Source organism: Oncorhynchus nerka, linkage group LG27 (assembly GCF_034236695.1).
Source record: "Oncorhynchus nerka isolate Pitt River linkage group LG27, Oner_Uvic_2.0, whole genome shotgun sequence".
Lineage (NCBI taxonomy): Eukaryota > Metazoa > Chordata > Actinopteri > Salmoniformes > Salmonidae > Oncorhynchus > Oncorhynchus nerka.
In genome coordinates, this window is record NC_088422.1 from 104,314,727 (window position 1) to 104,325,268 (window position 10,542).

Below are 10,542 nucleotides of genomic sequence, written 5' to 3' on the forward strand. Positions count from 1 at the left end.
TCCATTAGAAGAGGTTATAGTGAGTTAAAACAAACGTTCTCTCCATTAGAAGAGGTTACAGACACACACCCCACAACAAGTCAACTTGGAATCCAAACCTTTCCAGGCAGCAGGCTAAAAACCACAACACAGTCAAACTAGTCACCCGGCCCACTCATTCTCGTTCCCTAGGTTTAGGGTAGCGGGGTACAGAGAGGGGTTGGCTCTGTCGCCATACATTACTGTGTCCTGAGTCAGGTGGTCCAACCACAATCTCTTCCTAAACCCCTCTTCTCGCTCCCTTCTCTTTCCCATGTGTGTTGGGTAGTCTCAGTCTGTCCTACCTCAGTCTGTCCTGTGTGTTGGGTAGTCTCTGGTGTCCTACCTCAGTCTGTCCTGTGTGTTGGGTAGTCTCTGGTGTCCTACCTCAGTCTGTCCTACCTCAGTCTGTCCTGTGTGTTGGGTAGTCTCAGTCTGTCCTGTGTGTTGGGTAGTCTCTGGTGTCCTACCTCAGTCTGTCCTACCTCAGTCTGTCCTGTGTGTTGGGTAGTCTCAGTCTGTCCTGTGTGTTGGGTAGTCTCTGGTGTCCTACCTCAGTCTGTTCTACCTCAGTCTGTCCTGTGTGTTGAGTAGTCTCTGGTGTCCTACCTCAGTCTGTCCTGTGTGTTGGGTAGTCTCTGGTGTCCTACCTCAGTCTGTCCTGTGTGTTGGGTAGTCTCTGGTGTCCTACCTCAGTCTGTCCTACCTCAGTCTATCCTACCTCAGTCTGTCCTGTGTGTGTGTGTGTGTGTGTGTGTGTTGTAGTGTGTATAGTCTCCGGTGTCCTACCTCAGTCTGTCCTGTGTGTGTGTGTGTGTGTGTATAGTCTCCGGTGTCCTACCTCAGTCTGTAGTGTGTGTGTGTGTTGTAGTGTGTATAGTCTCTGGTGTCCTACCTCAGTCTGTCCCGTGTGTGTGTGTGTGTGTGTATAGTCTCTGGTGTCCTACCTCAGTCTGTCCCGTGTGTGTGTGTTGTAGTGTGTATAGTCTCCGGTGTCCTACCTCAGTCTGTCCTACCTCAGTCTGTCCTGTGTGTGTGTGTTGTTGTGTGTATAGTCTCCGGTGTCCTACCTCAGTCTATCCTACCTCAGTCTGTCCTGTGTGTGTGTGTGTGTGTGTGTGTGTGTTGTAGTGTGTATAGTCTCCGGTGTCCTACCTCAGTCTGTAGTGTGTGTGTGTGTTGTAGTGTGTATAGTCTCCGGTGTCCTACCTCAGTCTGTCCTGTGTGTGTGTGTGTGTGTGTGTGTATAGTCTCTGGTGTCCTACCTCAGTCTGTAGTGTGTGTGTGTGTTGTAGTGTGTATAGTCTCTGGTGTCCTACCTCAGTCTGTAGTGTGTGTGTGTGTGTTGTAGTGTGTATAGTCTCTGGTGTCCTACCTCAGTCTGTCCCGTGTGTGTGTGTGTGTGTGTGTATAGTCTCTGGTGTCCTACCTCAGTCTGTAGTGTGTGTGTGTGTTGTAGTGTGTATAGTTTCTGGTGTCCTACCTCAGTCTGTCCTGTGTGTGTGTGTGTTGTAGTGTGTATAGTCTCCGGTGTCCTACCTCAGTCTGTAGTGTGTGTGTGTGTGTTGTAGTGTGTATAGTCTCTGGTGTCCTACCTCAGTCTGTCCTGTGTGTGTGTGTTGTTGTGTGTGTGTGTTGCAGTGTGTGTGTGTGTGTGTGTGTGTTGTAGTGTGTATAGTCTCCGGTGTCCTACCTCAGTCTGTAGTGTGTGTGTGTGTGTTGTAGTGTGTATAGTCTCTGGTGTCCTACCTCAGTCTGTCCTGTGTGTGTGTGTGTGTGTGTGTGTGTGTGTGTGTGTGTTGTAGTGTGTATAGTCTCCGGTGTCCTACCTCAGTCTGTCCTGTGTGTGTGTGTTGTAGTGTGTGTGTGTGTGTGTGTGTGTTGTAGTGTGTATAGTCTCCGGTGTCCTACCTCAGTCTGTAGTGTGTGTGTGTGTGTGTGTGTATAGTCTCTGGTGTCCTACCTCAGTCTGTAGTGTGTGTGTGTGTGTGTTGTAGTGTGTATAGTCTCCGGTGTCCTACCTCAGTCTGTCCTGTGTGTGTGTGTTGTAGTGTGTATAGTCTCCGGTGTCCTACCTCAGTCTGTCCTGTGTGTGTGTGTGTGTGTGTGTGTGTGTGTGTGTAGTGTGTCTAGTCTCCGGTGTCCTACCTCAGTCTGTCCTGTGTGTGTGTGTTGTAGTGTGTATAGTCTCCGGTGTCCTACCTCAGTCTGTCCCGTGTCGGTGGGTTCCTGTGTGGAGCAGGCAGCTGCAGCAGTCATTCTAACAGGCCGTGCCGGGAAGCCAACTAACCACCAACCTCTCACTGACGCTAGCAGCCTGTCCTGACGCCAACCTCTCACTGAGATCCTGAGAGACACACTGAGCCCCTGTTGCCCAGGCAGACTCTGCCCTGCCTCCCCCTGTCCCGTCCCCAAACCTCCTCCCCCTCCCCTAACTCCTATTCACAGGCAAATGGTAGGCTAAATACCAGATGGGCTTGTCCCAGCAACTGCAGGACAGGCAGAGAGGGGGAGGAGGGGGGTAAGAGGGAGGAGGGAGGGGAGGACTCTGTCGCTGCCACTACAAAGCCACTTCAGCGAAAGCAAGGAAAAAGAGAGGGAGGAAGGCAGGGAGAGAGAGAGAGAGAGAGGCATGGAGGGAGGGAGAGAGGCAGGGAGAGAGAGAGAGAGGCATGGAGGGAGGGAGGGAGGGAGGGAGGGAGGGAGGGAGGGAGGGAGGGAGGGAGGGAGGGAGGGAGGGAGGGAGGAAGTGAGGCATGGAGGGATGGAGAGAGGCATGGAGGGAGGGAGAGAGGCATGGAGGGAGGGAGAGGCATGGAGGGAGAAAGTGAGGCATGGAGGGAGGGAGAAAGGGATGCATGGAGGGAGGGAGGGAGAGAGGGATGGATGGAGGGAGGGAGGGAGGGAGAGAGGGAGGGAGGGAGGGAGGGAGAGAGGCATGGAGGGAGGGAGGGAGAGAGGGAGGGAGGGAGGGGAGGGAGGAGGGAGGGAGGGAGGGAGGGAGGGAGGGAGGGGGAGAGGGAGGGAGGGAGGGAGGCATGGAGGGAGGGAGGGAGAGAGGGAGGGAGGGAGGGAGGGAGGCAGGGAGGGAGGGAGAGAGGGAGGGAGGGAGGGAGGGAGGGAGGGAGGGAGGGAGGGAGGGAGGGAGGGAGAGAGGCATGGAGGGAGGGAGGGAGAGAGGGAGGGAGGGAGAGAGAGGGAGGGAGGGAGAGAGAGAGGGGAGGGAGGGAGGGAGGGAGAGAGAGAGAGAGAGAGAGGGAGGGAGGGAGAGAGAGAGAGAGAGAGGGAGGGAGGGAGGAGGGAGGGAGAAAGTGAGGCATGGAGGGATGGAGAGAGGCATGGAGGGAGGGAGAGAGGGAGGGAGGGAGGGAGGGAGGGAGAAAGTGAGGCATGGAGGGAGGGAGAGAGGCATGGAGGGAGGGAGGGAGAGAGAGGCATGGAGGGAGGGAGAGAGGCATGGAGGGAGAAAGTGAGGCATGGAGGGAGAAAGTGAGGCATGGAGGGAGGGAGAAAGGGATGCATGGAGGGAGGGAGGGAGGGAGGGAGGGAGGGAGAGAGGGAGTGAGGGAGGCATGGAGGGAGGGAGAGAGGCATGGAGGGAGGGAGAAAGTGTGGCATGGAGGGAGAAAGAAAGTGAGGCATGGAGGGAGGGAGAAAGTGAGGCATGGAGGGAGGGAGAAAGTGAGGCATGGAGGGAAGGAGTGAGGCATGGAGGGAGGGAGAGAGGCATGGAGGGAGGGAGAGAGGCATGGAGGGAGGGAGAGAGGCATGGAGGGAGGGAGAAAGTGAGGCATGGAGGGAGGGAGAAAGTGAGGCATGGAGGGAGGGAGAGAGGCATGGAGGGAGGGAGAAAGTGAGGCATGGAGGGAGAAAGTGAGGCATGGAGGGAGGGAGAGATGCATGGAGGGAGGGAGGGAGAGAGGCATGGAGGGAGGGAGAAAGTGAGGCATGGAGGGAGGGAGAGAGGCATGGAGGGAGGGAGAGAGGCATGGAGGGAGAAAGTGAGGCATGGAGGGAGGGAGAAAGTGAGGCATGGAGGGAGGGAGGGAGGGAGAGAGGGGTGGAGGGAGGGAGGGAGAGAGACATGGAGGGAGGGAGGGAGAGAGGGGTGGAGGGAGGGAGAGAGGCATGGAGGGAGGGAGGGAGAGAGGCATGGAGGGAGGGAGGGAGAGAGACATGGAGGGAGGGAGGGAGGGAGAGAGGGGTGGAGGGAGGGAGGGAGAGAGACATGGAGGGAGGGAGGAGAGAGGCATGGAGGGAGGGAGGGAGGGAGGGAGAGAGGGGTGGAGGGAGGAGAGAGACATGGAGGGAGGGAGGGAGAGAGACATGGAGGGAGGGAGGGAGAGAGACATGGAGGGAGGGAGGGAGAGAGGGGTGGAGGGAGGGAGAGAGGCATGGAGGGAGGGAGAGAGGCATGGAGGGAGGGAGGGAGAGAGGGGTGGAGGGAGGGAGAGAGACATGGAGGGAGGGAGGGAGAGAGGGGTGGAGGGAGAAAGTGAGGCATGGAGGGAGGGAGAGAGGGGTGGAGGGAGGGAGGGAGAGAGACATGGAGGGAGGGGAGGGAGAGAGGCATGGAGGGAGGGAGAGAGGCATGGAGGGAGGGAGAGAGGCATGGAGGGAGGGAGAGAGGCATGGAGGGAGAAAGTGAGGCATGGAGGGAGGGAGAAAGTGAGGCATGGAGGGAGGGAGAAAGTGAGGCATGGAGGGAGGGAGAAAGTGAGGCATGGAGGGAGGGAGGCATGGAGGGAGGGAGGCATGGAGGGAGGGAGAGAGGCATGGAGGGAGAAAGTGAGGCATGGAGGGAGGGAGAGAGGCATGGAGGGAGGGAGAGAGGCATGGAGGGAGGGAGAAAGTGAGGCATGGAGGGAGGGAGAAAGTGAGGCATGGAGGGAGGGAGAGAGGCATGGAGGGAGGGAGAGAGGCATGGAGGGAGGGAGAGAGGCATGGAGGGAGGGAGAGAGGCATGGAGGGAGGGAGAGAGGCATGGAGGGAGGGAGAGAGGCATGGAGGGAGGGAGAGAGGCATGGAGGCATGGAGGGAGGGAGGTCAAACTTGGCACTGTACTGCTACCTGGACAGCGAACACCCCTTCCCACAACACACACTCTCACATGTACACACACACACACACTCTCACATGTACACACACACACACACTCACACACTCTCACATGTACACACACACACACACACACTCTCACATGTACACACACACACACACTCTCACATGTACACACACACACACACACACACACACACACACTCTCACATGTACACACACACACACACACTCTCACATGTACACACACACACACACACTCTCACATGTACACACACACACACACTCTCACATGTACACACACACACACACACACACACACTCTCACATGTACACACACACACACACTCTCACATGTACACACACACACACACACACACACACTCTCACATGTACACACACACACACACACACACACACACACACACACACACACACACACACACACACACTCTCACATGTACACACACACACACACACACACACACACACACACACACACACACACACACACACTCACATGTACACACACACACACACACTCTCACATGTACACACACACTCATCCTGTCAGACAGGCTTAGTTTGATAGATGAGTAGAGCTGGTGCCTGTGGCCTCTACTATTGTGTCTTATTGTACACACTGGATATACACTATGAGGTTGACAAATGACTGTGGGGAGAGACGTGACCAATCAAAGGCCAGAGGCAGGCTGGCTCCTGGGGGGACCTGGGAAAGCTGCATGTCTCATACCTTGTCTCTCCATAAACGGGTCTATGTCCAACAGACAACACGTCCCATTCTGGGCTGTGTGTTCGGGAAACAAAGAGGAGCATGTATTGACATTGGAAGGTGCTGAGAGAAGAGTTGATCCTATAGAATATAACTGACTTATAGGAGCTCTGTGGTTGATCCTATAGAATATAACTGACTTATAGGAGCTCTGTGGTTGATCCTATAGAATATAACTGACTTATAGGAGCTCTATGGTTGATCCTATAGAATATAACTGACTTATAGGAGCTCTGTGGTTGATCCTATAGAATATAACTGACTTATAGGAGCTCTGTGGTTGATCCTATAGAATATAACTGACTTATAAGAGCTCTGTGGTTGATCCTATAGAATATAACTGACTTATAGGAGCTCTGTGGTTGATACTATAGAATATAACTGACTTATAGGAGCTCTATGGTTGATCCTATAGAATATAACTGACTTATAGGAGCTCTGTGGTTGAGGAGCTCTGTGGTTGATTCTATATAATATAACTGACTTATAGGAGCTCTGTGGTTGATCCTATAGAATATAACTGACTTATAGGAGCTCTGTGGTTGATCCTATGACTGGGTGTCTGCAGGACTGTTGACAGAGAGGCTGCTAGGGGCTTTGACATGCTAATTTACTCCTTTGATTGGTTAAGAAGCAGGAAGTGTGTGTCGGTCCGTGGGGTCTCGGTGTAGGCTGAGTTTCTCTGAGACGCTGCAGGATATCAATATCCTCCCGATCAATAACCTGATCAATAATCTGTGCCGCTCACAGCCTGTTACACCACACTGCACCGTGACCAAACCACAGAGGAACCGATCAATACTGCTTCTGTCAGGTCAAATACAAAACAATACATCCCATCTGGCTACTGGGGCAGTAATACATCCCATCTGGCTACTGGGGCAGTAATACATCCCCATCTAGCTACTGGGGCAGTAATACATCCCCAGTCTAGCTACTGGGGCAGTAATACATCCCCAGTCTAGCTACTGGGGCAGTAATACATCCCAGTCTAGTTACTGGGGCAGTAATACATCCCCATCTAGCTATTGGGGCAGTAATACATCCCCATCTAGCTACTGGGGCAGTAATACATCCCATCTGGCTACTGGGGCAGTAATACATCCCCATCTAGCTACTGGGACAGTAATACATCCCCCTCTAGTTACTGGGGCAGTAATACATCCCATCTAGTTACGGGGGCAGTAATACATCCCCCTCTAGTTACTGGGGCAGTAATACATCCCCAGTCTAGCTACTGGGGCAGTAATACATCCCATCTAGTTACTGGGGCAGTAATACATCCCCATCTAGTTACTGGGACAGTAATACATCCCCATCTAGTTACTGGGACAGTAATACATCCCATCTAGTTACTGGGGCAGTACTACATCCCATCTAGCTACTGGGGCATTAATACATCCCCATCTAGTTACTGGGGCAGTAATACATCCCATCTAGTTACTGGGGCAGTAATACATCCCATCTAGTTACTGGGGCAGTAATACATCCCATCTAGCTACTGGGGCAGTAATACATCCCCATCTAGCTACTGGGGCAGTAATACATCCCCATCTAGCTACTGGAGCAGTAATACATCCCATCTGGCTACTGGGGCAGTAATACATCCCATCTGGCTACTGGGGCAGTAATACATCCCCATCTAGCTACTGGGGCAGTAATACATCCCCAGTCTAGCTACTGGGGCAGTAATACATCCCAGTCTAGTTACTGGGGCAGTAATACATCCCCATCTAGCTATTGGGGCAGTAATACATCCCCATCTAGCTACTGGGGCAGTAATACATCCCATCTGGCTACTGGGGCAGTAATACATCCCCAGTCTAGCTACTGGGGCAGTAATACATCCCCAGTCTAGCTACTGGGGCAGTAATACATCCCCAGTCTAGCTACTGGGGCAGTAATACATCCCCAGTCTAGCTACTGGGGCAGTAATACATCCCCATCTAGCTACTGGGGCAGTAATACATCCCCCATCTAGTTACTGGGGCAGTAATACATCCCCATCTAGTTACTGGGATAGTAATACATCCCCATCTAGCTACTGGGACAGTAATACATCCAATCTAGTTACTGGGGCAGTAATACATCCCCATCTAGCTATTGGGGCAGTAATACATCCCCATCTAGCTACTGGGGCAGTAATACATCCCCATCTAGCTACTGGGGCAGTAATACATCCCATCTAGTTACTGGGGCAGTAATACATCCCCAGTCTAGCTACTGGGGCAGTAATACATCCCCAGTCTAGCTACTGGGGCAGTAATACATCCCCATCTAGCTACTGGGGCAGTAATACATCCCCCATCTAGTTACTGGGGCAGTAATACATCCCCATCTAGCTACTGGGACAGTAATACATCCAATCTAGTTACTGGGGCAGTAATACATCCCCATCTGGCTACTGGGGCAGTAATACATCCCCATCTAGCTACTGGGGCAGTAATACATCCCCATCTAGCTACTGGGGCAGTAATACATCCCATCTAGTTACTGGGGCAGTAATACTTCCCCATCTAGCTACTGGGGCAGTAATACATCCCCATCTAGCTACTGGGGCAGTAATACATCCCCATCTAGTTACTGGGGCAGTAATACATCCCATCTAGTTACTGGGGCAGTAATACATCCCATCTAGTTACTGGGGCAGTAATACATCCCCATCTAGTTACTGGGACAGTAATACATCCCCATCTAGCTACTGGGGCAGTAATACATCCCATCTAGTTACTGGGGCAGTAATACATCCCCATCTAGTTACTGGGGCAGTAATACATCCCCATCTAGTTACTGGGACAGTAATACATCCCCATCTAGTTACTGGGACAGTAATACATCCCATCTAGTTACTGGGACAGTAATACATCCCATCTAGTTACTGGGGCAGTAATACATCCCATCTAGCTACTGGGGCAGTAATACATCCCATCTAGCTACTGGGGCAGTAATACATCCCCATCTATTTACTGGGACAGTAATACATCCCATCTAGTTACTGGGACAGTAATACATCCCCATCTAGTTACTGGGGCAGTAATACATCCCCATCTAGTTACTGGGACAGTAATACATCCCATCTAGTTACTGGGGCAGTAATATTGAACAAAACATTTGGACCACTATACTATGGCTCTGATCCAATGTCCATACTTGTACCCTACTTAGAATGAAGTTATGTACCTGTGCACTACTTAGAATTAAGGTATGCATTGGGCATGCATTCTAACTGGCATATTAGTTTGGATATTGGAAGGTATATTAGGACTGTGTTAGGAAGGTAGATTAGGACTGTGCTAGGAAGATGGATTAGGACTGTGCTAGGAAGGTAGATTATGACTGTGTTAGGAAGGTAGTGTTAGCGGCAGGCCTTGTCTCCAGGGTGGTAGCACTAGCTAGCTGCTAGCTGGTTACATTGTAAGCGTTGGGTGTTAGCGGCAGGCCTTGTCTCCAGGGTGGTAGCTCTAGCTAGCTGCTAGCTGGTTACATTGTAAGCGTTGGGTGTTAGCGGCAGGCCTTGTCTCCAGGGTGGTAGCTCTAGCTAGCTGCTAGCTGGTTACATTGTAAGCGTTGGGTGTTAGCGGCAGGCCTTGTCTCCAGGGTGGTAGCACTAGCTAGCTGCTAGCTGGTTACATTGTAAGCGTTGGGTGTTAGCGGCAGGCCTTGTCTCCAGGGTGGTAGCTCTAGCTAGCTGCTAGCTGGTTACATTGTAAGCGTTGGGTGTTAGCGGCAGGCCTTGTCTCCAGGGTGGTAGCTCTGGCTAGCTGCTGGCTGGTTACATTGTAAGCGTTGGGTGTTAGCGGCAGGCCTTGTCTCCAGGGTGGTAGCTCTAGCTAGCTGCTAGCTGGTTACATTGTAAGCGTTGGGTGTTAGCGGCAGGCCTTGTCTCCAGGGTGGTAGCTCTAGCTAGCTGCTAGCTGGTTACATTGTAAGCGTTGGGTGTTAGCGGCAGGCCTTGTCTCCAGGGTGGTAGCTCTAGCTAGCTGCTAGCTGGTTACATTGTGGCGTTGGGTGTTAGCGGCAGGCCTTGTCTCCAGGGTGGTAGCTCTAGCTAGCTGCTAGCTGGTTACATTGTAAGCGTTGGGTGTTAGCGGCAGGCCTTGTCTCCAGGGTGGTAGCTCTAGCTAGCTGCTAGCTGGTTACATTGTAAGCGTTGGGTGTTAGCGGCAGGCCTTGTCTCCAGGGTGGTAGCTCTAGCTAGCTGCTAGCTGGTTCCATTGTAAGCGTTGGGTGTTAGCGGCAGGCCTTGTCTCCAGGGTGGTAGCTCTAGCTAGCTGCTAGCTGGTTACATTGTAAGCGTTGGGTGTTAGCGGCAGGCCTTGTCTCCAGGGTGGTAGCTCTAGCTAGCTGCTAGCTGGTTACATTCTGATTACGTTCTGTTCTCATGACTGATCGTTCTGATATCTAAACAGTGGACGGAGTCACGACTGATCGTTTGTTGCACAGCCTTTTGTATTCCTCTCAAACATGTGAGACTTCATCACACCCACCCACGCTCGCACACGCACACACACCCTCGCTCGCACACACACCCACGCACACTCACCCACCCACGCTCGCACACGCACACACACCCTCGCACGCACACACACCCTCGCTCGCACACACACCCACGCACACTCACCCACCCACGCTCGCACACGCACACACACCCTCGCTCGCACACACACCCACGC